Below are 27636 nucleotides of genomic sequence, written 5' to 3' on the forward strand. Positions count from 1 at the left end.
TCCGCCCGCCTATGCTTCACCTTTTTACTTTTTGCTTCTGTTTTTTGTTGTTGTTTTTGTTTTGTATATTTTAGATGGGTTTAATTAGAGCTTTAAATTTTCCTGTTGTCTTCACTTTTTATAATAATACGCTGTGGCTGTTTTTTTTCTTTTATTTTGTTATTAAAAAAACACCCATGAGGTTTTAACATTGTTATTACCTTTTTACTTGTTTATATTTTTTGAATTTGTTGTTTTTTTTTTGTTTTTTTAATTTTTTGGGAGTACTGAATATTTATTAGGAAGGTAGACAAGGACTGACATTAGAAAATCGTTTTTACCAGGATAAAAAAAAAAATTTTTTTTTGTTTTTAATACGAAGCAAAACACCAAATATGAAAAGCCATTGGATCAGCAAAGTAGAATGGCTTTTTAAATAAATTTCCCCCAAAAAAAAAAGGTAAAGAGAAATAAAAAGAAAAAAAATTTTTGTTTTTTATTTTGCTTTTTGCTAGTTGAACTGTTTGACCACAATTTAGTGGTCTGTCGGTGACAATGAAAACATAAAAATTAGAGAAAAATATAAAAAAAAAAACTTGAAAATTTTGAAAAAGGATTTTTGAATCAAAATGTTAAAATAATAAAGTTTCTATGTTATGTACAAGTACGTATATAAATTAGTAGGTTCTTATCGAGAGCTCAACAGATTTTTGATTAATAAAACTGTGGTCCAAAAAAAAAAATAAAACGTGCAATAAAAGTAAAAGTGAGTTTTATTTTTCTGTTTAACAAAACCACGACATGATTTTGAAAATTGGCATGATTGCAAATAATTTTTGCTGATAATTTCAAAGATTTTGAAAACTTTTTACCTTCGGGCAGTAAAATTTTAATTGTTTTAAATAAAAAACGATTGTTCAATATTAATTACAGATGCTGAAGCGTCTTTGGTATTATTGGATTCAATGACGCTGTGCAATTGCTGCTTCTATTGTGCTCCAGTAGTTTTAAATTTTTGTAGAAGAAATCTTATTATATTTTCGTTCTATTCATAAGAAATCAATGGCAGTGTCTGAAAACCTACTTATACCTAAAATATTGTGCAAAATCACGTAAAGTTTTCAATATAACAGTTCTATGTATAACAAAGAATACAATGAAAATGATAATTTATATAAGTTGTAAAAAATTTATAAAGTATACAATAAGAAGGTTCTATTGTTTAAATTTCGGATATTGACTATTGACTTTACCATAAAATTTTTTACTTGATAATTTTTATGATTTGTTTGTGAAAAAGCACACATATAAATCAACTTAAAAATTATGCTAAAGTAATAATAAAAGAGTTTTTATTATAGCTTTTTGTTTTGTTTTTTTTTTTATTATTTAAGGATACATTTATAACATAACAATAATAAAGATAAAAAATTATAAAATAAAGTCATAAAACCAGAAAAAAGAAAAAAAAAAGAAATAATAAATTCGAAAAAATAGCGACAATGAAAGCGAATTTTATTTTTTTTTTTGCTTTTTAATATTTTCAAAGATTAATTGGTTGAGAAGTATATTAAAGCCTAAATTTATGCAATAATATTTTCATACATAAAGTGACTGAATAATATATTCATAAAATTTGAGAACTAATGAAAAAAAGAAAAGAGAGAGAGAGAGAGAGAGTTACTACACATGGATTTATACTGCTCTTTTCTGGTCTGATGAAAAAGAGGGAAAAAAACAAGAATTTAGAATTCTGTGGTTTTAGTGAAAAACTTGATAAATAGAAAAATTGTATTTTAAATAAATAAGATTAAATTTTTCGAAAATTTTCATATTTTCATGCACAAATTGTACAGTTAAAACTTACATATTACCTAAGCAAATGGTGATAAAATATTATGGGAAGAACCTTGAAGTGAATGCTAATATTAGATGAAATTTAAACCTGCAAAAATTGGCTTTAACACGTGTTGCTTGTAGCCACAGAATTGTCTTGCAGATAGTGATAAATTAAAACATTTTGTAATTTAAAAACCTTTTTTATTTTCGCATTTTAAATTTGAATACGTTTTGCGCTTTTCGTGTTTATATTTTTCATTTTCCATGCATGGTTCATTTTCTGTGCTTGGTTAACAGACCCTATATAGAACACGCAAATAAGAACATATAAGAAAAGGCCTAAAATTGATATTTTCCAAAATTTTATGGAACACGAAATAAAGAATTAGAAATAGAATGACAGAATATAGCATTCAAATAAATATAGCGGACATGAAGTTATTAGAAAGGTAATCAGTTAGTCTGTTAATTAAGTATGCAATACAATCGAGGTTTTATGGCCAAAATGAAAATTGTATTTATAATGATCTTACTATGGGGGTATTTCAACCTATTTGGCAATTTTTTGAAATGTTTTTAAAAATTTTTTTAAAATTTTTAAATTAATTTCAGTAACGTCATATTTAATTATCATAGAACTTGTTAATCATAGAATAAATTAATTATAAAAAAATTTTAAATATCGTCCTTTTAATCTTCAAGTTTTCTCATTACAAAGTATTGGAACCCCATCATGTTTAATTATTATAAATGTAGAATATTAAAACAGAAAAATTTTATTACTGTAGAAAAAAAAATAATTATAAATTTTATTGATGGGGACTTTGAAAATAAGATTTAGTTTTGTGTTATTATGAAAAATTCATCAACCAAAATTTAATTGAGTATTGCAATGATTAAGTATTTAATTTATATTAATGAAATTTAGAAACGAATTTAATCAGAAATCATTTAAAAAAAAAAATCAATTTAAAAAACACCCACACATAGCTGGGCTTACTAAACAAATTTTTGCAATCAATCGCAAATTAATTGAATTTTTCTTCATTAGTTTAAAAATGTATTAAAATTTATTAAATAATTTTTTTACTTAATATCGAAAATTTGGAATTTGAAATAAAATCATAAAGTGAAAAATTCGACTTAAGCAATTCTTACTTGTAACTATAGGCTTTATAAAAGAAGAATTTTAGGGGGGATATGAGAGGGGATAATATTATAAGTCCTTATTATCGATTTTAATTCATCAATTTATCGACTTCATAATTTTATGTCGAATAGAAAAGAAAAATCGGTATTATATGAAATAGTTTCGAAATGTTACCATTATGAAATTCTGAAATATTTAGCCAATATTTAAAAAAATTAACCTTTGTCAACAATAAATTGGAGCCGAATAAAAGTTTCGTTTTAAGTAATAAAGCAAGTAATAAAGCTAAAATTGTACTGATGCATAACTTTAGAATTGGAATTTAATTTCAAAATAATTAGACATTTTAATAAAGAGAAAAAATTTAAAAAATTTGTAAAACATATGTACATTGTAAAGCAATGCATATTGTCTATAGTTTAATGAAAATTTTACTGAATATTATGAAAATGCCTTTTATAGAATTCTTTCCAATTTTAATAATTCTTTCCAATTTTAGTTAATACTAGGATCAAGAAACATGTAAATTTAGCTCTTAGTAGAGTTTCCTTTTGTATGTCCGAATTCTCTGAACAATTCGTAGTGCAATCAGAACGCTAGTATTAAATTCCATCAATTTGTATCAGATATGGTGAAAAATGTAAAATTGATCCTCACTTCAATATCCGGGCTCTGATCATTCTAGAATAGAGAAGTAGGCACCCATCGAAAATTCGATATCCAAAATTTTGTGCCATCACATAACCTCCCTTATTGTATGCAATATGTTCGGTAAAACACCATCTAAAAATCGATTAGAATTTCAAATTTATTGAAGGCATTTTGGGTTCTCATTTTAAAAAACTATTTTTATTAAAATGAGTACAATTCATTATATAATTGACGTAAGGTACTGCGACTACATGACCACTAATCCTACTCCTAATTTACTCTACAATTTCTACATTTTAATATTATATATTTATGTATATGTGTAATAAATTATACTATATAAAATTTAAATGCTATTTCATATGAAATTTCTTTATCAAGGGATTTGAATTAAAAAAAACGAAAAATATTTACTAAATAAAATTCATAAAATAGGCGTTTCATAAATGTGTTTATTAAAAAAAAAAATTTTTTTTTTTTTACATTATTAAATTGTTGGTGTAGAATTTCAAAAGAAGCGTAACCGCAAAAAAGAAAAGAAAAATATTACACATATATCGGCATAAAAAGTATAAGGATTATAAGTGTATCCTTTATTTTTTTTTTTGTTTTTCTCTTATTTTTATTATGATTATTATTTTTGTGCGGTGTGAAATAGGTAGCTAATCTTGATTATATCTCATATTTCATGGAATAAATTTAAAATGAAAAAAAAGGAAGAAAAATGCTAAAAAAAAAAACATAAAGATAAAAATATGTAGGCATTTATAAATTTCTAACGCTCGTTTAATTCTACAGAGATCCTTGTTTTGTTTTTTTTTTTTATAAACTTTGGTAGGTTTTACTTCAGTACGTTTCAATTTCAGAAATTATGTGTTTTCGTTTTTTCTCGTGCTTTAAATGTAACGTGTAATAAAGACTTTTCTGGTCTGGTTATTTTTATTTTTAAAAGTATACAAAGCGAGAACAGTGGAGAGAGAAGAAGTTTGATTGGGAAATGAAATAATCTTTAGATCTAATTTTTTTTTTTAATATCTTGTAATTCTATTTTCATAGAATAAACATAAATCACTAGAAATCTCTCTCGTTTTCTTGTTTTTCTTCTACTAAAATGGATTTTAAAGGTCTTATCAAAATGAAATGAACCATTCAAGGTTAAAAAAAAAAAACATGAAAAATGTAAATTGAAGGTTAATTTCACTTTAGTATATTAAAAAAAAAATTATATATATATACATGTAATAAGGTTGTTTAAACCAGTTTAGACGTGAGATAATTTTAATATTAAATTACAATATAAAAAAGTTGAAAAAAAAAATTATCTTTGAAAAAATGAGAGAAATAAAGATTTAAAAACAAAATATAAATAAATTTGCATATATTTAGGGGCAATATAATTTTACCTTGTAATAGTATTATGATTTTGTCTTCTAATGCTTCTTGTGGAACTATAATTAAGCCGTATATAGTTTTCTAATGAATGTTTTCTAATGAATAATCTATAATGTTCAATAATATTGAATTGGTTATAAAGTTAGAAATGGCAGTTTATCAGAAGCGTTTTTAAGTATTTCTTTTTTTTATTCGTAATATGTTAATTTTTTAGATAGATAATTGTTTATTATTTTCAAATCCAAGAAAATCACATCCGTTTCTGAATTTTTAGAAACCATTATATTAAGTCTAAGTGGCACATGGGACTGTTACATGACATTACAAGAGAGAGTCATTTATTTTAGTTTTGTTAGTCAGCCCATTAAGTAGACTGTTGAGTAACCTGCCTTATCAATTTTGCAATAAATAGGCTTGAAAATATTTGAAAATAATGATTTCATTGAAATTGAGGCGTAGTAAAATTATGAAATTTTAAATTAATTCGTCATTATTTTTTCAAATTAATTCAAGATTTCAAGAATGCTTTTAGTTAGAATTACGTATATGGATTGAATGGATTTTATGATAATTGCATTGTAATTTATTTTTGATAATCTAATATTTGTTAATGAGGAATAATTAGATAATGTAAAAAAAGATTTTAGAAATCAAAATTATTTGAAATTATTTGATTTTGCCGAAAAGCAACCAATATACGCTGAATCAATACCATTGCTTAATCCTAAAACAAATTCTATATTGCTTATTGTATAATTTATTTAAAATATATATATATATATATTAAGGTTCTTATTTAAGCTATCAAAGTTTGGATATTACATTTAACTTTAAATTGATTGGAAAATTTAAGTAATTGTAAAATGACAAACTTTTTGAATAAATTACTTGTGTTGTACTCAAATAAAATTATTCTTACATATTATTGAAACTTCCCATATTAGGCATTATAAATGTAGACATTTTCAAACTCTCAATTAATTTTTTGTTAATTTTCATTTCAGTTTTTAATAAAAAATCTCAATATCTTTTATTTAACACAAACAATTCAATTTTAATTTATTATAAGTATATAAAATTTTAAATAAAATTTATTTATTGTGATTTATTCAAATAAATTAAAATTAAAAGAAATAAATTTTAACATTCCATTGTATTAGGAAGACATATTTCCGACCTTCGTTGTAGTCGGAAATATAAACTCAATATTATATGCATAAATGCTACTATTTTTGCCTAGGAACAAATAAGGATAATAGAAAATTCAAATATGTTAACATACTATGTAACATTATTCTCAGCACTATAAAATTTATTTATTTTATTTGCAAATTTTATTATAATTTGTTGTTGCTGTTTTTGTATATATTTTAATTGTATCATTTAAATTTTATACATACATAAATAATTTGAATGTTTTTCAAAAATATATTGTACCCCTAAAAGTATGCTAACGAAATTTTTAATTAATTTTGAAAGATTAATTTTATGTAATATTAGATCTGAATTATGGAGTGATTTTTAATTAGATTAAACCTTAAATCGGCAGAGAGTGTCTTCAATCAATTTCAAAATTGGGAATCATAGATTATATTTTCAATATACAATTTATGTAGGGTTAGTGTTGCTTTAAAATCAACTAATAGAAGCAGATATTCGGTGTTCGGTCAAAAGCTGTGCAAAAGCTGACGTACGTATATTAAGTGTATTTGAATTTCAATTAAAATGTGATTGTATGCGGTCTTGTGAGACCTTTATTATATTGCTAATGATGATTGATGAAATTTTAATTAGCGATTGTTGGTTTTTGGAATAAATAACTTGAAGAAGTCTCTTTTCGTATGACAGAATATCCTTTTTAAATCTTTAAGAAAATTTCATCGTTTTAGAAAACATTCGCAAAATGTTTGTTCTTCTTCAATATTGAGCCCAGCTCTTCAATTATTAAATTCAATCAAATTAAGATCTTAAAGTAAAACTAAAATTCTTCTTGACAAATCCAGCAGTACTCCACTAAAAATTTTTGATTGAAATCAAAATTTTTCTTATAAATATAATAGCATACTTTTAGGGATGCTATAAGCCTAAAATGTTTTAATATAATGGTTTCTAATTATTTAATATGTTGTGTTTTAAATTTAAAATAAAAATAATTGAGTTTCATAAATTTAAATATTAATTATAATTTTATCTTTGCCTTAAGGTGTTTTCATATTGCGGTTTTGAATATTTTTTATCTTCTTGTTTACGAAAGAAAAGAATGCATATCATATGTTGTGAAACTTTTCCAGATTGTTTTAGATTTACATTAAAAGTTTTATTTTATTTCGTTTTAAAATTAATTCAAATTAATTCACATATGCCTCTTGCGTACTCCAAATTTTTTTTTGTATATAAGATAAAAATGTTTATTTTGCTTTTTAAATATAAGTTTGGAAATGAATATTTCAATGGGATGAAAAAGAAAAACAAAGTTGAAAATTTGCAAAATTTAAAAAAAAAAAAAAAGGAATACTTTTAGGCGTTGTTTTTTTTTGCAATGTGTAAATATTTATTTTGTGATTTTTTTTTACGTAATGTTAGAATATTTACCTAGTATATTTACAATTAATTATCCTTTAATGTTAAACATTTTTGGATGCGGTTTTTCTTCTTCTATTGAAAAAAAAAAAAAGAGTTTTTTTTCCCAAAAGTAATCTTACATTTGTGGTTTAGTCTAAAACATACAAAGGGAATTGAAGTTAACACATGCGTTTGTTTTTTCTTCAGTAAAGATAATCAAAAGAAGAAAGGTCGTTTTCATTTTAAAATGCTCGGTGTTTTATTAGAAGTTCTGTATCCTTTATTCGTCTTAGAGACAAAAGTTGTAGAATAATGATCGTTGCAAAATCCTAACTTCTGCATGAGATAGTTGAATTTGCCTTACGCTTAGATGGGGCAATAATGAAAGACTAACCAACAGAATCTTAGTGAAAAAAAGCTACGTGATACTCCTGAACTATTTTGCTTAGAAAATTAATTGAATGAATATGTTTTTTACACATGAATCCAGTCGTATAAATCCAACGAATTCTTAAGTCTTAACATTTCATTTTATGTTTTATAAATAATATTAACGAGGAAGTCATTTATTTGTTACTTTGGCAATTATTCATAACTTGGCTTTTAAATCAAAATATTTAATAAAAGAGAATCAAGATAATTAAAGATGTTGATAATCTGTTCATCATTATGTCTGATTTGAAAATTTAATTTGATTAATATGACATTAAAAACACTACATATTTAACTACACAGTATATGTGGGATTGTTAAGAATGAATAAATTAAAAGCAATGATTTCTTATCAATCAGTTGAAGTTTTTTTTTTTCTCCTTTCTTGCCTCTTCCAAATCATTTCTTATTAAAATTAGAATCGAATAAAATAATGAGTGCATATTTAATTGAGTAGGTGCCTTTATCATGCACATATGCGTATGTCTTTAAGTAAGTGCTTAGTTTTACAGTATCTTTATAATTAATTTTTACCTTGCTTACGTAATCAGGAAAAGAGAAGAAGATCTCAATGTATTCCTAATAATTATCACTTTTATTATCAATAAACTTGCAGCATTGCATTTATTTTGCTGCTCTGTTCTTATGAATTCTAATTTTCTCTTTTCATTTGTAGTTTCTCTTTGCATATATTTTTTCTCATTTTGATTTTCTTCTTCTTTTCTTTAAGTTTAATCAAGCTTAATTATGAATCTATATTAAGAAAAACAAATAAGAAGCTTTAAGTAAACAGTAAAAAAGAAGAGAGAGAACGGAAAGAGAAAAGAGAGTATGATTTTTGATACATATGACTTTTTTTGAATAGAAGGAGTACAAGAGAAGAGCATAAAATTTTCTGTTCGCTTGTTTTTCTTTATTCTACATTCAGTTTAATTTTAATTTTAATCATCTGTTGTTTATAAAAGAGGTCGTCGCTTCGGTATATAATTTGCATCACAATTTCTTTTACTTATACTTACATTCTTACTGTTATAACGTTGTCGAAATCACCTCGTATAAATGCCATCGTCTTTTTTTTTTTTTTTTGAAATTTGAAACTATTAAAAAAATAAAATGGAAGAATAAGAAAAAATAAAAAATAAAATAAGAAAGTAAATTAACTTAAATGGAAGCTAATGTAAACTCATTAGATACGGAAAAAAAAGGAATAAAGTAAAAAGGAATGACATAATGACACAAAGAGAGAAGGAAAAAAAAATTATCATAACAAGAACAACAACAACAACAAGAATAATAAAGAAATATGGCTCCTACATTTCAACGTCAACTTTTTGTTTTGTTTGTGTTCATACTTTTTTGTTTTTTTGTTATTTTTTTCGTATTATTAGCAAAAGTTATTGTTTTCTGTTTTAGATTATTCTCGTAATCCCCATTATTCTAGTTAAAGGTACATATAGAATATATATATGTAAATAATATTGTTGACGTTAAGGTATTAAAGTTGTTTTGTGATTACGACAATAGAAAAATGTTGAATTCCATTTAAATTAAAAAAAAAAAAAATTGGGAAATGAGAAAATGAATGAGAAATGTGGGGAACTGTTGTTAAAATATAAGTAGTGAGAAGAATTTGAATTGACTTATTTTTAAAAATGTAGTTAATTTTCATAAAATAGGCGTTTTAATTAGAAATTTAAAAAAAAAATTAATTAAAATAGTTTTAAGGCTGTTTGGGAATAAAATTTTTTCAAGATTATTAACATAAATAGTTAAGAACTAGTAAAATCTTAGTGCAAGCTATAGAAAATTATCAAGTTGGATTATAACGTAAAATACAATTTATTTGAATTCTATAATAAAGAATGTTAGTTATATTTTATTTTCATTATATTAGAAGAAACAAAAATGATTTTCCAAATTTATAGAAAGTCAAAATTTGTAAGAGTAAATTAAGTTTACTCTCTTAAAAAAGCAAGTTGAAGATAGCTTACAAACATAGGTTGTCAGAGTAAGATACATACAAAATTTTGTTAACAATAATTTAGGGCAATAGATTTCTTAAGGTTACTTTCCTGATACTGCTCTGTACATAAGAAATAATGTGACTATCTTTGGGAAGCCTATATATACATTATAAGCCCATTTATCGTATACAAAACACGCGTGGCGCAATCTGGGCTTTCCTCAAGAAAAGTAGAATCCTTGCTAAACTAATACAAATTATAATGATGCTTGATCAGGAAAACAGGAGGATTCAGACAAGGATGTCCACTGCTTCTGTTGTTGTTCATCACGGTGTTAGATAAATGTATAAGAGAAACAGTGTCATTGCGCAGTGAAATTACCTGGCAACTTGCACATAAATTGCAAAGCTTGGAATATGCCGACTACGTTAGATTACTAGCTCACTTGACAGCAGATATGCACTTCGTCATAAATAAATTGGCTGAAAATTTGAAAATACTTAAATTTTTCACATTATACAAAATTCACAGCTATAGTAATTTTTATATAACTGAATTCGGTATGGTGTCATAAATTATTTTCTTATTTTTTTTTTAAATTTTATTATACTCCGAGGATTTCGTATATAATAATATACTCTAACCTTAATACAATTACTTACATGTTGGTATACGCTGTACCGGTCAGGAAAATATAAACTTTACTGTCTTATCATTGTGTATTCGTTGTTGTATTTTTCTTATGGTATTGGAGCATGTCACTACTTTAAAAAATAAATTTTTCTTAGTGACATGCTTAAATTTTCTAAATATTCATTTGTAATACTTGCGAACATTTACTTTTTAAAATTAAAATTTCCTTAGATTTACTTTATCAATTATTTCTAAAAATCTGGTTAAAGTTGAAAATTCAAATTTACGCATTTTATGTGCCCTCAATTTGAATATCTGCGTATATAAGAATTATAAAATTAAAAAAAAAAGTCCTTACTATATAATAATTATCTTTATAAAATCGTTATTCCATAAAAAAATATTAAAAATCTAAAAATAATATAAAAGGATAATTTTCTCTCCTTTGAATACAGAATAAAAAAATTAAAAAAAATCTGTTATACACCATAGGTATATGTGAATATTATTTCTTTATCTCTTTTACCACCTCTCTAAATAAATGCATTTCCGGTGTGTTTTTTTTCTCCATTTTTAATATTTATTTCACCATATTATTTATAATAGGGAATTTTTTCTCCTTTCATATATTTTTAAGCAACACATGGGGTGTGTTCTCAACCTATAATATTTAATACACTTAAGTATATTTTTTATGTACCTAAGAATATAATTGTATAAGAAAACATCAAAAGATAATTTAAATTTTCTTATGCTAAAATTAAAGAAAAAAAATTGTGTTATATAAAATATAAGTGGATAATTTTAATATTTTTAGAAAATATGAAAATGGAAAATGGAAAATGGAGAATATTTTTTAATTCAAATAGTTTAAATGTAAAGAAATTTATTATGCATCAAATAAAATTTATATTTCTTATTTTTAAAAGTTCTTTTGATTATGTTGAAAATATTAAAGAAACTATTATATTTTTTTTTATTTCAGCCTTAATTTATGCAATTAAATAGATAATAAATTCATAATTCAAATTAAATAGCAAAAAAAATTTAAATTAAATGTAGGTAAACATTTTGCTATAAAATTTGGAGTGTGTTTTTATGAAATTTTAAAAAAGTTTTTTTTAATTTTAATTTTAATTGAATCTGAAATTAAAATCTTATTGTAGCGCTGTTTTCATTTACTCAGGAAGCTTATATAATGAAATAGTTTGTGTAGATCAATGATTGTCATAAGAAGTTCAGTTCTCAATGAATTCTTTTCAGTATGTCTCTTTTGCTCGGCGGAATTGTTAGTCAGAAATGTTGGTTACAACCTTTCTGGACACTCTAGATGACAAATTGATTTTTATATGGAATATATACTTTTATTCAACATAAAATTCAGCTTTGATTTAGAAGTTTTCACTTGCCCGTTCGTCTTTCTTTTAATTTTTAAATAATTGCACATTAAATAATTTGAGCAACACATGGGTTGTAATGTTTATGAATATGTCAAGGACGACTGTTATTTTATTTAAATCAATTTAAAAAATAGGTTAATTACCATTAAACTGTTAAGAGCTGATTTTGAATATTTAAAAAACTGGGTTTTATAATGGTATTTTCAAGGTGTACGGTATAATGCAGTCGGCTCTATTGGTCCAATGGAAAAATCTACTAGTTTGTTGATGTTTTATGGCAGCTATTTCGTATTGTTGTCCTGATAAAATCTTCTGCTGTTTTGGTAGGTTTCTGATTTCTAGAACTGATGATTTATGTGAATACCGTTAAAAGCAAAGAATAGAGTAATAATTGAATGATTCCATTGAGAAACAATTCATATTTTTTATGTATTCAGAAAATTTTTTCACGTACTTTTAATGAGACAACACATTTATCACAATTGTCTTAAATTTACTTTATGGTTTAATAGAAAATTTAAATATTATTTAAACATCTTATAAAACTTACATAACCCTTAACATAAAGAATAGAGAAATACCAAATTTACGGATTTTTCTTTTGAGATTTTTCGTACAATAATATGAAAATTCTCCTATTATTCCATACTTTACAACGCGAAATGCTTATTTAACCTTTCACAAATTAAGTTGGTGTAGGTGTTTTAAAAAACATTCTATAATATTCTTTACATTTTCCAAAAATTCAAGTAAATTTAAAAGGTTTTTAAAGTAGAAAATAAATATTAAAAATATTTTGTAGGCATAAGAATATTTCGTATGTTATGCTTATTTTTCAACAACTTTAATTGTTTATATACTGAAAATGTGCTAAAATGTCAAAGAGTATTTTATTTCTATTAAATTCACGTATTATATATATTAAAAACAATGTACATATTTTATATATATTTTTTTTCTAAAATAACCATATAGCTAGCTAATAACATAAAATACAAAATAAAATCCTTATAAATTACAAAACAAATAACATAAAATACATAAAATTTAAAATCAGTAAATATTTTACAAAGAAAAAAAGGATATGCATGTGTTACAATAATATATTACATATATTTACATTATACATATGTATTTGCATATTTTTAGGCATTTAAACTTTAAAATAAGTTTCTGTTTATGGTTGAAATCCGAAATATTTATTGTGATGGCAATATGAATTTATACTTTTGGAATATTTTAAATTCTTTTCTTCTTATTTTATGATTTTTTTTTGTTTTTCACTAAATTGATGTACTTTTTATACAGTACACTGTCATGGGAATTTACAATATAATGTTATATTAATGCATATATTTTGAACACACACATTCATAGATAAATTTGAAAATAAAGAGAAGAATACAAAAGTCTGTAGGTATGTGTTTTAAGCCTTTTATATTTATTTTTTTTGTATTGCCTTTGAGAAAATAATTGAGATGAAGAAAAGGAAATTTTTAAAAAAATGAAAATAATAGCATTTAGTGAATCCTTTTTCTTTTGCATATATGGTTTTCTTTTTCCTCTTCAATTCTTAAGAATGGAAAAATACCATTAAAATAAAACAAAAAAGAAAAAGAGTAGATCTTTTCTTGAATATTCACAATAAACAGAAGAAAATTTAAGAAAAAAAAAAAATATAACATTGGAAGAAGAAATGTAAAAAAAAAGGTGAAAAATTTATGTTGGGAATAAAAATGAAAAATTTTTTGTAAGAAAATGAGCAAAGTAAAAATCGTTCTAAAAAGTAAACAATTTGCAACAAAATAAGATGGAAAAGCAAAAACAAAAATCAAATGAATTTTCTTCAGAAAAAGAAGGAAAAAATTGTAAAGTGCTCCTTTTTTTTTAAAAGAGCGAATCCTTTTTTCTCTTTCTACTTTTGGTTTTTGTCTGTGACTACAAATTTTTTCAGTTAGTCCATTCTAAAGTAATAAAAATGTAAAATTAATATTTCATTTTTTGTTCATTTTTTTACTTATATTGTAAAATTTTTTATATTAATTTGTCTATCTATAGCCCTTTATTATGTTGGTAACAATTGAAGTGCACAAAAGAAATTATTGTTGGTGAAAATGAATGGTGTATGAGTTTAAATATAACCATTCCTAAATTAGTAATTTCGTTGGAATTGTAAAACCATTTGTGATCAAAAGTCTCTTAAACCATGATATTTTTAATTAGAACCGAGGGAGATTTTAAACACAACGAGAAAGCCGGCTAAGTACTAGAATAGAGAAATATAGAAAAACAGAAACCATACAGAAAATTTCGATGTGTTTCTGTTAAATTATGAAATTTTACATAAAATTTGGAATTTAGACGTCTTAATACAATTGAAATTGCAATAATAGCATAATTTAATAAAAGAATTATGGTTTACTATGCTTATTTTTAATAAGAATTAGATTTTTAAATTTAAATTTCAATATGATTAATATCGATTTATTCTATATAATAAAAGTACTAAACATTACGATACTATTAAGGATTTTTAAACTTAATTGATAATACGGGATATTCTCTTAATTGAAACGACTAAAAATTATTATACTGTTCTGAAATTTTGAAAAATTTATAAGCATATGATAATTTTCCAGAAATTCCATGTAGTGCCACTACACCGTACTTTTGTATTATTAAAATCACTTAAACTCGTTAAAATTATTTCATATTGAAATTTTATTACTTTCCTTGGGCTGAACCTAAATGAATAACACTTTAATCTAAATACTACACCAATATTGTCTCACCAATAAAATAATATTTCATATAATAATAAAATTTAGGTACCTCTCAATTACAGGTTCAACTAGCTATGTAACGTATACTTATATCGTAAAAATTTTGATGAAGATTTTAATGAATTGTTAATAAAATTTCCAAAAATTTTAATAAATTGAAAGCAAAAAAAAAATTTCATCAAAAACTCTTATTACATAAGAAAATAAAAATAAAAAAAATGAAGTCAACCAATATAATAAAATTATAATTTTTATGAAAATATTAAAAAATTGCATACCGGTAGGCGTCACTTATTTTAAATATTATTTAAGAAAAAGAAAAGTATGGTACTTTTATTGTAATAGCTGTTGTAAATGAAAAAACCAAAAAAAAAAAGAAGAAAAATATCAATAATTTTATTTACTCTTTATACTTTGAGAGTATGTTTACTTTTTTATGTGAAAAAAAAAGAAACAAGCCCTGAGGATTTTTTTTATTTTTATTATCATTTTTTTTTTGATAAAAAAGAGAAATAAGAGAAATAAGAAATATTAAATAAAGAGAAAACTGTAGCTGTAATAAAATAATGGTGGGGAAAAAAAGAAGAAACCTTTATGACGATATTTTACCTTTTCTCATAATACGAAATGTTAAGAAGAGCACAAGAGTACGAGGAGTACAAAAGGAGATAAAATAAGAAAATAAAAATTTAAGACATACTTAAGCATACAAAGATGAGATTATTAAAGGGAGAAAATAAGAAAATAAAATGTTTTTAATGTTTCAAGTTTTATTTTTTTTTCTTTTCTCTCTTTCATTTTTATTATATTTTGTTTCTCTTGTTTTTGTGTATAATTTGTGTATAAAAATAACAAAGTAATTTTTTTTTTTGTAAAAGAAATTTTTTTTTTTTTAATGGGAAAACATCAGGAAAGGAATCGGAGTATCATTTTCCAAATTATCGTATAATAATTATGTAATTTGGAATTTAATTTTTTTGTTTTTTTGCATATTGCCTTTATTCAGTAATTTATTTGAATGGAAATTATTGATTTTCGAAAAAAAAAAAAATAATAAATTGTAATATGAAAATCTTTGTAGATTTCGAACAAACCCTAAATTTGTTTGAAAATGAAGAAAGTAAATCAAGAATTTCTTTAGGGTTATTTACATCTCTGATATAAAATTCAAATTATTTCTGTATAAAAGAAAATATGGAAGATATTTTTAAAAGACTGAGATTCTACTTTGTTTAGTAAAATACTGTAAGAAGATGTTAAACGTTTCTGCGATATTTTTGTTGAATATATTAAAATTATTTAAAAAATTTTATTGTTAGAGCCTCGTCGTCTATCTCGTTATTTTATTCGGCAAGTGAGATGAAAGTGAGTAATAACTATACTATATTTGTGTATAATGTAATTTTCGAGTGAGAAGAATTCTTCCATATTGTGTATCACGTTTGTTTGTTTTTTAAAATCTATTCAAAATTTATTTGCTATATTTTTGAAAGTGAAAAGTTCAGTCAATTCTAATGGTCCTTTTCAGAAAAATGAAAAGGACCATTAGAAAAACGTAGAATTCTGATTTGAATGTGAATAAAAAGTGAGTAAAACAAAAGAGATACACGATTATGTTGTCAATTATAATAAATTTCGAATTCATTAAGCGCATTGCATTAAACTAAAAAAAAAATTTTCACATAAATGACAATGATAGCTCACGTAATTATTCAATTTAAAATTAAATATTTTGAAAATTTTAAATTTATTAAAATTATTTAATTTAAATTCTCTTAATTTATATTATGCAATTCATATGAAATTCTCTTAATTTTATTAATGCTGTCTGCATCCCAATTATGCTCTTATACCTATATATAAAAAATTTATTCTAAAAAATTTACTAAAATGTTAAGTGTTTAATTATCAAGCATACATAAAAAGTTTCGAAAAAAAAAAAATATTCGAAAAGTTTCGAAAAAAAAAAAAAAACTTTTATTTCTAATTTCAAAATGAAAACTAAAAAGTGTGCATCATAAAGAATGGTAAAGAATTTTTTTTCCTAAAAAAATAACCATTTTTTTTCATTCTGAAATTTGTTTTAATTCCTAAAAACAATTTGAAATGCGAATTAAAAAGAAAAAAAAGTTTTTATTTTAAGCTGCAGGTCATCAAAAGTTTTTATTTTTAAGTGCACAAGTTCCCAATTTGCTCTTTTTTTTTCTGTTTTTTCTTTTAATTAATAATGCAGTTTTCAGTTTTCAGTTTTCGATGACCATTTTCTGTATACATGCAATGATGATGATGATGACGATGATGATGATAAAAATAAAAATACATAAAGGTGTTGAAATTTAAATCTGAAATGAAAAATCATAAAAGACCGAAAAACAAAAACCAAAATAATTTGTAAAATTCAATTAAGGTTACATTGCATACAAATTGTATAGAGCACACCACCACCGTCATGCAATGGTTGACTCGTTCAAAGACCTTTCGGAAACAAATTTTTTTTTTTTTGTTAACAATAATTATTCAAAAAATATCGCGTGCCAGTAATAAAAAAACAAAAGAAATTTGATACATTTGGTAGAAAATCCTTTTATGACAAATGCTTTTAAAATTATGGTATCATCGTTTAAAGTGTCTATATGCCCTATACAATTTTATTAATTATTCGATTTTCATATTTTTGTCATATATAATTGAGAATAAGAAATATAATTAAATGGAAAAATGTTAAGAATGAAAGGATAAAAAAAAGCAATTAATTTGAACAATTTAATTTTCGTAAAAATGAAAATGAAAAATTTCGGCACAAATAATTTAATTTATATTCTTGTTTGAAATCTCTTTTAAATGCTATTATAATAATTGTGATGACAGTAATTTACTGGCTTAAATATAGTTAATAGAGCTGCTTATTTTTTATTGACTTCGAATAGCAAACTAAAATTGAAAGTTATTACGTGATTGAATTTAAAAGTTAAAGTTGCTTCTCTGCCAGGAGAATGGGCCGCCCTGCGAATGGTCTTTGCAAGATTTGCTGTAGCATAGGAGATGCTTGTTCTTCTATGCTTGTTTCCTGCTCTGACAAGAATAAACGGAGATGGCTTAGTTTATTTCTGTTTTAACGCACTACGATTCTGGCGAGTGTAAATGTCGCGGATCTCAACCGATTTTTAAAAAGCTCGCGCTGATTCTTGGGAAGACGCTATCACAACGGGCCTATCTGGCCTATGTGTTCCTTACGATGGCTGCCTTAATCTAACCTTAACTTAACTTATGTTGACTCTCTCATCATTTTTCTCAACTTAAATTTGTTCTACTTCAGTTGTTTTCATTTCAAGATCATTTCACTAAAATCAATGCTATCTAAATGCATCCTCCAAAAATAATTATTGGTTTCAATTAGTTCGAGAACAAATGTTAAGTAATCTTTACTAAATTTTAAATTTAGCGAATTTTTTTCCATCACTATTAAAGATTTTCGGTTTACTGTCGGTTTAACTGCATTGTATACTTAGTTTAAATCAATTTGTTACGGCTTATGTGTTACGTATTTACTGCGTGGGACACTTCAAATAACAAACAAGTCATTGTATACAATTGAAAAATTAAAACTATTATAAATTTTCAAGGTCGTCAAAGTCATTGTCACAAAGTTACACCATTATTTTATTTAATAAAATATTCGAATTATTTCTAGAATTTGTACATTAGGCGTTTTATAATTCGCTGAGTGAAAAAACCGTAAACCTCTTAAAAACAATTTGAATTACTGATTACAAAAAAAATTTGCTTTATTTAAATTTATTCTCTATATAAGTTTTTTTTTCATTATTTTGCCTACACGAGTGTTCCTTAATAATATTAAATTATTTTTCCTTATTATTTTTCATTTCAGGTGAAAAGAAATTTTCCACATGAAGATTATTAATATTTTGCATGTACATGTGTATGTATAAACATTTGGTAATAAAGTGCAATATTGTAGTAGGAATTGTTTTGGGTAGTTGGCGAAAATTGGTATATGGCTCATAAATATTACCACATCAGTATGTAAGTAAAGTAAAATGCAATTAATAATGGGGATCATTGTTATGAATATAGAAGCGAATTAATATGGAAAACTAGGAAAAATTTGTTGTGCCATGTGTAAAAAGTTTTTAGTTCTTAAAACTTGCAATGCAACTTATTTATATATAGAAAAGAGTTCTAAGAAATTAAGCAAGTTTAATTTGAATTTCATTTTAATATGAAAAGTATTAATGTTTTCGGAAGTTCGTTATGCATAATTTCAACATTAAATAGTGTAGCTGAAATTTTTGAATTAAGTTAAAAATAAATTGTATAGGAATAATTTAATTAAAATATTACTTTTAAATAGACGGGATTCCGTGATTAGATTAAAAATTATTCTGAATTCTTACCTTCAATTCAAAAAATTCCAAATTTCAAATTTTCCAATTTTAATTTTACTTGTACTTCTGGTCAAAATAAAAAGTTGGTAAATTCAACACCTTAACACGATTATAAATAGGGCGAATACTAAATTAGGCTTCGTTATGAGATGGGCAAAGGAGTTTGTTAACCCCTACGCTGAGAAGCTTAATTATTTATAATATGTTAGGCTCGTTTTAGAGTACGCGGATCAGGTTTGGGTGCCTATTGATTTTTCTAAAATCGATTCCGTTCAAAAAAAGATTTCTTCGTTTCGCATTATGCGGTATAAATTGGTTCGATTCTCTCAGGTTGGCGCCGAGAGAATTCAACTAATCGTTGCTCTCTCGTAGAATAATCGCTGATGTGGTTTTTATTCATCAACTTAATTTAGGAAATGTTGTTTCGCCGTTTTTGTTGGAGCAAGTGTCTTTTAGGCAGAATTCAAACAATTTGAGGTTGATGGAGCTTTTCAATGTTCGTCATCACATCACAGATTATGGGAGGAATGAGCCGATGACTAGAATATTGCATGCCGCTAATTCTAACTCTGGTTATTTTGATCTTGTAATTGGAAATTGTGCGTTGAGGTTTATATTATCTAGGAATTTGTGTTCAACTGTGGGTTAGATATCAGTAGTATTGTGATTGAACTCTTTTTTATTTGTAGTTTTACGGGACTTAATCCAAAACAGTTTTTTTGTGTCTCTCATACTAATGAATTCTAACCCTTACTAACACTCTACCATTTCTCTTCAATTTCGATTCTCATGAAATGCATACGATTTTACTAGGCAATCTGATAGCTGCATTTTTGTGCTTCTAAATGATAATTGTTTTAGATCTTTCGTGCAATATTAATTTGCAATACAATTGATGCTTGGCCTAAGCAGTCTATCTGATCAAAGATATTTAAAATTCTAGAAAATATAATGTGCTTTAATATCAAAAGCTCTTTAAGTTTTACATAAAATAAACTAGTTCGAAATCAAAACTAGGTTAGCAGAATGATGATAAAAAAATTAATTAATTGACATCTTAATTTAAAAACACTCTGTAATGTTAATGTACTTGAAAATATTTTTAAAATTAATGATTTTCACGGAAAAAAATAAAACGCAAAATATCTGTGTTATATGCAAATGTATATGTATGTTAATATGTCTAATATAGTTTATTCGTATGTTATGAACAATGAATGAATATATACACATGTAATCAGTGCCATAGGCATTTTGACACAAATATAATATATAACAGAAATGTGAAACAAATATAAGGTTAAGTATGTTAGCGGTATAAAGAGCATTATTTTCTCAATTCTGAAATTAGAAAATTATTGTGCCTTAAGCACATATAAACACACAAATATATTATTTCAAATTGTAAATGTATAAAATAAGACGATATAAAGCAAGTATTCACAATAAAGAGTAATTAAAATCGGGTAGGTACATAAAACAAATTATTATGCACGGTGCGGTACATATTGTGTTCAAATAAGTGACACTGAAAGAAATTTTTTTGAAATGTTTCGTATATAAATTATTACTCGTATTATGAAGGTGGTGAAAAACTAAAAATTATTGCTATCGGATGTATTAGAATCGATTGATAGTATTAATTTAGTATTACCATAGAATTTGAAAAAATTCTATTGCTTTTAAATCGCAATGTATAGCTACTGTGTCACTATTAATTTCAGTAAGTAATTAGTTTACTGGTATGACAATAATTTAATTGGTTTACTGGTATGAATAGAAATTTTTCAATTATAAGAAATTATTTTAGAAATAAACGCGGTTCCGAATCAGCATTTCAGAATATTTAAGTAGTCTAGCTTCACATTAATTATATGGAAAACTATTTTAAGAAAATCATGTAGTGTTACCATGTTTCACTCAACAAAATTATAAAGTTATATAACTAGCTATGTATTAATTCTGCTTTTTATTTCATGTCACATTCACTCATATTCTAATATTTAAAAAACCTATCTACATACATATATACATAGAAGTGTACATGAATTTAAAAAAATTTTGTTATTTTTATACTTTAGTAAAATTTATACCAGAAATATCCTTGAAACTTTCATATATACATGATGTATGGACATAAATTTTGTTTTTATTTAATTTATTAAATTTTTAATTTGATTCCGGATGAGTTTTATAAAATTTCCCAAGATTGCATAATTGAATTTTAAAAATAGAATCACGAATGTAATTTAATGTCATATGCATAGATATACTTGCTATGCATTACGTATAATGTACACTTTTAAAAAATAAAATAAATTGCAATATTTTTAATTTAATTTTATATACTTACTTAAATAGGGAATACATTAAGGATTGTTGCTGCTACAAAAACCAGATATGAAATAGAAAAAATTGTTGATTTATTTTAAATATTTAAGTTATTTTAAATTTCAGGCACACATGAACATTTGCAACTAATACAAGTATATTCTAGATTTCATGAAGATTTTCGTCTTGAAATTTAACATTTTCTAGCTTGTTTAGAAATTTTGTTGTATAGTACTTTTAATAAAATCATATTTATGTCATTTTATTGCCGAAGTTTTTATCATTATCTGAACTGAACATTATATAGATTCACTCATCACATTTACGCCATTCATACTCTACTCACTGTTTGTAGGTTAATATTTTGTGTACCTACTACGAGTACATTTCATATTTAAAGCCATTAATACTCATATGAATGTCTTTACAGACACATAAATCTAAATCGGAATATGATTTTTGATGTAAGCTTCGAAATTTTAATAAATATTTATGATGCAACAATTTTGATTTCACGCATAGATATGAGGTTTTAAGATATTTGTGTTATATAAGCGCATCTACAGTTTGTAAATTTAAAAACTTACACGATGAAAAACTTAAATTAAAACTTTATTAAAAATTCTTGTGAAAACTTGAGGGAAAATAAAACTCAAATTGACAATGGGAAATATACTGCAAATTTTTTGTTGCACTTTTGGAAAATTTACGAACTTTTCGAAAAAAAAAAAAAAACAAAAAATTTGTGCATCGCGTGCTATTCTGGGAGATTTTCGGTTTGCCAGGAGTGGAATCGAATGGTTTTATTTTATACTGTTATGCTGTATACATAAATAAACTTTAAATAACAGAGGTGTGAGAAATTTTTGTTTGCTTTTTGTATTGCTATTGTTGTTTCTCAGTTTTAAATTAGAAAAATATTGTAAAGGTGATTTGTTTTTTATTTTTTCAAAAATCTTACACCATCGCACAGGAATTGAATGAAAAAAGAGTAAACAAAAATAGTAAATCATGCATTGTATATGAGTGTATAACACAACACATATGACATAACATTAGCAATAAGCAAAAGAGTGTTTGAGCAGAAAGAATATTGTTGAGTCAGTAGAGAGTGTTTGGTGTGATTGAATCGTTCGAATTTATGATTTCTTTTAACACCATAACAGCAAAAATTATGACGAAAGTGGTGAGTGAAAAAGAAAAACTTTTTTTGTTGTTAAGAATTATGATTGGAATTTTTATAGTTGATCTTCTTTTCTCTTCTTATTTTATGAGCATACTTGAGTGAGAAACGAATTTTTTTCGCACTTGGGAATTTTTATTCTTTTATTTTGGTTTTTTCTTCCTCGAGAATAAGTTTGTTTTCTGTTTCTTAGTTTTATTTTATCTGAGGTTTTCTTTGATAAATGTTATGGTTTATTTTTTTTTGTTGGTTTTTTTTTTGCTTTGCACATTTAATGCTCTCTTATTTTGTTTTGAAGATATTAGGAACGTCAGTACGTGACAATTTTTATATTTATGTTTATGCTCTACGTTTTATGTATATGTGTAGGTTTTTCTCTTTTCATATATATTGTATTTTTTGGTATTTTCATAAACATACATGGAAATATCTAACTTTCGTTTCAACGACAATTAATAATAATTTCATTATTCTCTAATTAATTGCTCTCTATAAATAAAGAGTAAAAATTTTTAAGCTATTAAACACTTCTCTTCAATCAAATTTCCTTCAAAAATCAACATAAGACCAAAATATTAATATTTTCCAAAAAGAAGGGGCTTTTCTAACAAAATTATTATTAATTTTGTTAGAAAAACAATTTTTAATTTCTGTAATTAAATTTAAAATAAGGAAAATTCAAACTACATAGAAAATAAAACCTTTTCTCAGAATGGTCAAAAATAATTTTATTATCAAATAAAAAATTATTTCATAATTTTTAATGTACGAAAAGGACAGACACCATTCTATAATAAAATTTTTATATTTTTTTGAATTAATCACATTAAATTTATTTCAAAATTTCGCTATATTTACATTCAAATATTTATTTCTTAATAAAATTAACAAATTATGCACCATTAATTTTATTATATTTGTAAAAAATTTTTCTTAGAACAAAATGGAAGATCAGGAATGGAAAAAATATAGATACATACGTAGAAAAATGTGACCCAATAAAAATGCTTTAAAATGTTTTTTTTTTTAAAAACCTAGGAAAACAAAATTAATAATATTAAAAGAACAGAAATAGAATAATGAATGAATGTGGTTAATTTGTTAAAAGATCTAATATACTTGCAGAATAAAGTTGGAACGAACCACTGATTTGTAAAGAAGCACTTTTCCGTACTTGAACAAAGAAAAATACTTATTTTTTTTATAAAAAAAACTATTACCTAGCTATTTGAATGAATTTATTAACACACCAAAATTATACTCTAAGAAAAAATAATATTGCATACTTTTTGGGGCATTTTTTTGATTAAATAACTCAGTTTCTTTTTCTCTTATTTCTTTTGTAAAAATTTGGAAAATGTTAAAGTTTCTCTAACAAAAGGAGTCGTATACTTTTGAAATTTGATGTATTTTAAGGGACGACAATTTGGAATCATAAGTAGGTAGAAGAAATAGTTCGTACAACTTACCATCTAAGAGAAAAATCAAGATAAAATTTTTGAAAAAGTGGCCTAAGATAACTTTTAATTTTCTGGGCTTGATTTTATGCTATTTTTAAGATTTAGGGTGGTAACAACCTCTAAAGGATTAATTTCGAATAAGTTTCTTGCAAAGATCTCCCAAAGATCAGAAAATATTCGTATATTAGAAACACGGACAGATATATTGAAACATTTCTGTCACATTTTGTTGGGAAATTGCTTAAAACGAAGCAGATATCGGTCACTGCTTGTCTTCTTATCTTTGAAAATTTTCTAATTTATTGAACTATTATTAGACATGTTATGTGATTTTGAACAGTAATCTATTATGAATATTTTGAACAGTAATCTATTGTGAACTCATTGTTGATATTAAAATTAATTTTGCGTTAAGAAACTTTAACAGCTTCCAAATACAGTTATTCATTAAAACTTTCATTATTAACGGTTCTGAGGCGTGATTTTCTTTATTTAATATCACTATATCACAATATTGCCGGGATTTTATTGGTTTTTTGTAGGATTACATAGATTAGGCAGCGATAGGTCTGTTTGCTATAGATTTAACTATAAAATCTCGATTTTAAATTTCATTAAAATTTTGATTATTAGTTCAGTTTGTCAGGAATTGATTTACTTTTAGGACTTGTTGAGTCTCAGGAATTAGACCTTTACTGCAAGCTGTCTTTTTAATTTTTGATCATTTTAAAAAAAATTTTTACATATTAATTTGAACTTATATTATATAAATCACATCTGACTATATAACAGGTCTCCTTTTTACATTTCAATGAAATTAAGTGTTACGGACTTTTACCACAGGCCCAATTTACATTTTTTTGCAATATACAGAGTAATAATCAACTAACTTCCTTGAAATTTAATATTTTAACTAGGGGTGCTAAAACAATCAATTAATAAATTTTTGGGAATAGCTTCTAGCTTGTTAACGTCCTTAAAATTTAAATGAATTATTTGAAGGGCAGGTTATTTTTATAATATTGGGATAAGCTTTCGCGATTACACTTTGCGATTGTTTGTGGATCACACCAAATTTTCTTTTTCCAATGATTCATTTTTATCTTAAAATCACAAATTACTTATTTCTTTCACTTGTTTTTTTTTTTCTCTTTCTGCCATACAAATAATAAAATTAACCGTTAAAATTGCTCCAGGGAGTCCGTAATTTTCTTTTTTTTTTCGTTTTCTATTGTTTCGTTGTTATTTTTTTTTTGTTGTGTACATTCATTTATTCATTTCTGTTTTTATTCTGCTCTTATAATTTCTAATACTTTACTTCCTCTTATAAAAATATGATTTACCACACTTCCTCCTTAATTTTCTTTTTTTTTGTTATTTTTGTTAAAAATGAAAAAAAAAATGTGTCCTTATTCCTTTTTTTTTTCTTTGTTGTTTGTTACTGTTTTTAATAAAAAATGAAGAGTAAAGAAACAAAAATAACGTGAAGTATCATACAAAAAAAAGAAAAATACATTGTACATTGTATAAATTGAAAAACATTCTTTTTACCCTATATATTTAGAGTTAGATAGAAAATATATTATGCACATAGATGTATGTATATGTTAAGGAACAATATTTATAAAAATTTTAATATTACAAAGAAGAAAAACTGTTATATTGTTATATAATATGATGACATGAAAGTATAAATGAGCATTACATGTTTGTACCAACTTATATTAAAAAAAATTTTTTTTTTTGTTAAAATTGAACGTCCTACCAAAATCAGGTATAATATTATAGTTGTCAGTCATTGTTACAAAATGTAGTGTTAAAATATATCACCTACTGGTAGAATATTATACATATATACATAGAAACGAATGACTATATACATAATATAGAAAGAGATAACATAGTCTTTTCATTCAAATTTAATTTAGAGTTGCAACATATTCGAAATTTTCGAAAATGTTTTGATATTCGACCGGATTTCAGAAATATTAAATTTTTTAAAATAGTAAAAATAGAGAACTTGAGAATATTGTTTCATCAGTTGGGCACTTATTTTGTGACATAAGGAGTAAACGTATTATGGTAAATGTACATTATAAATTCAATTATTGTCATCCATTATTAAAAATATTCGAAATACTCCTTACCCGGTCATTTTCTGAAGCATTTAAAGTTGTAAATAATTGATAGGAGTGTTACTATTTTAAATATTTCAAAAAGTAATAGAGATATTAATATCAAATTTCGGAATGGCTGTAGTGGTTCGGGTAGCTGCCATATAATTCCGAAAGTTAATTTTAAATATATTGGAAAAATAATAAAGTTAAATTCATTAAACTCGGCAGTCGTGTGTCCACTTACAGGTCAGACATAAAATCCTTGAAGTTTCTTTTGAATGATTTCATAGGTTCAAGTAACTGTCATTTAGCAATCAAAGTTATTTCTAAATATTTCAAAAACAAATTTTTAAATTCAAATTGTCAAAGTGCAGGGTATTATTCAGTCGGTTTATACCTATTGAAACGGTTTTACTTGTTCTTACGCTTTATTTCACATCACTTTTTTCAAACTCAAGAGGAGAGAACGTATTATTTATCGGGAGAACATATAAATGATGTAAAATTTAAAGATTCCCGTAAATACATTGAATAATCAAAGACAACAGATTGAGTTGAATTTCTTCAATTAAAGGAATAATTATGAAAATATAAGGATGGTAACCCTAGAAAAGACGAAAACATATCTTCATTAAAATATGGATAGCATACTTACGTATATATTTATTACTGTCATACAACTACGTGTATATATGTACATTATATACATGGTGTTAGTTCCTACTTTATAATTGTTGTAATATTAAGTGCTCATAAAAATGTTTTTTGATTTTCTTCTTCTTATTCATTCCGTTTTCTCTCTTTTTTTTTTATTCCATTTTTGTTTTTATCTGTGTAAAAAAGAAAAAAAAATTGAGTTTTTCGGTTACATCACCCATAAAATCATAAGAATATTTGTAAAAAACAGCAAAAACAACAACTGCTATAAAAGTAAAAACAATATGAAAATAAGAACAAGAATTCACAAAAAAAAAAGAAAAAACAAAATCAGACGACATTTTATTCTCATCATAATGTAATTTAGTGGTAGCAAAGAAAAAATTAATATCAAAAAACACAAAATAAATGAAAAATAACAAAAAAAATAAAAAAAAAATTCTTTCTCCTAATGCATGTACATTGTACACACATTGAAAGCATAGTATAAAAATACAACAAAAATTAAAAAAAAAAAATATTTCTTGTCTAAAAGACAAAAAGAGAAAGAAATATTAAAAAATTAGGTAGGTAAAAAACATGCCATTAAAATAAAAAATACAAACCAATTGAAAATATGTTATGAAAGTCCAATGACAGTGTTATGCTACTGTTACCTTTTCTTATTAAAAAATGAAGAGAAAAGAAAGAGAACAAA

At 24.4% G+C, this 27636-nt stretch overlaps 1 protein-coding gene across 1 annotated transcript in view; it reads left to right on the forward strand.

Moving 5' to 3' along the window:
* The window catches only part of LOC129610038 (putative uncharacterized protein DDB_G0277255), a 183390-nt gene that overhangs the window by 52350 nt on the left and 103404 nt on the right, over positions 1-27636 (forward strand). Inside the window, exon 2 of the mRNA XM_055522355.1 lies at positions 18675-18829. The gene's annotated coding sequence lies outside the window, so the exon portion shown is untranslated. The remainder of the gene's footprint in view (positions 1-18674; positions 18830-27636) is intronic.

This window comes from Condylostylus longicornis, unplaced genomic scaffold (genome assembly GCF_029603195.1).
Source record: "Condylostylus longicornis isolate FDR11 unplaced genomic scaffold, ASM2960319v2 ptg000043l, whole genome shotgun sequence".
In the NCBI taxonomy this organism is placed as follows: Eukaryota; Metazoa; Arthropoda; class Insecta; order Diptera; family Dolichopodidae; genus Condylostylus; species Condylostylus longicornis.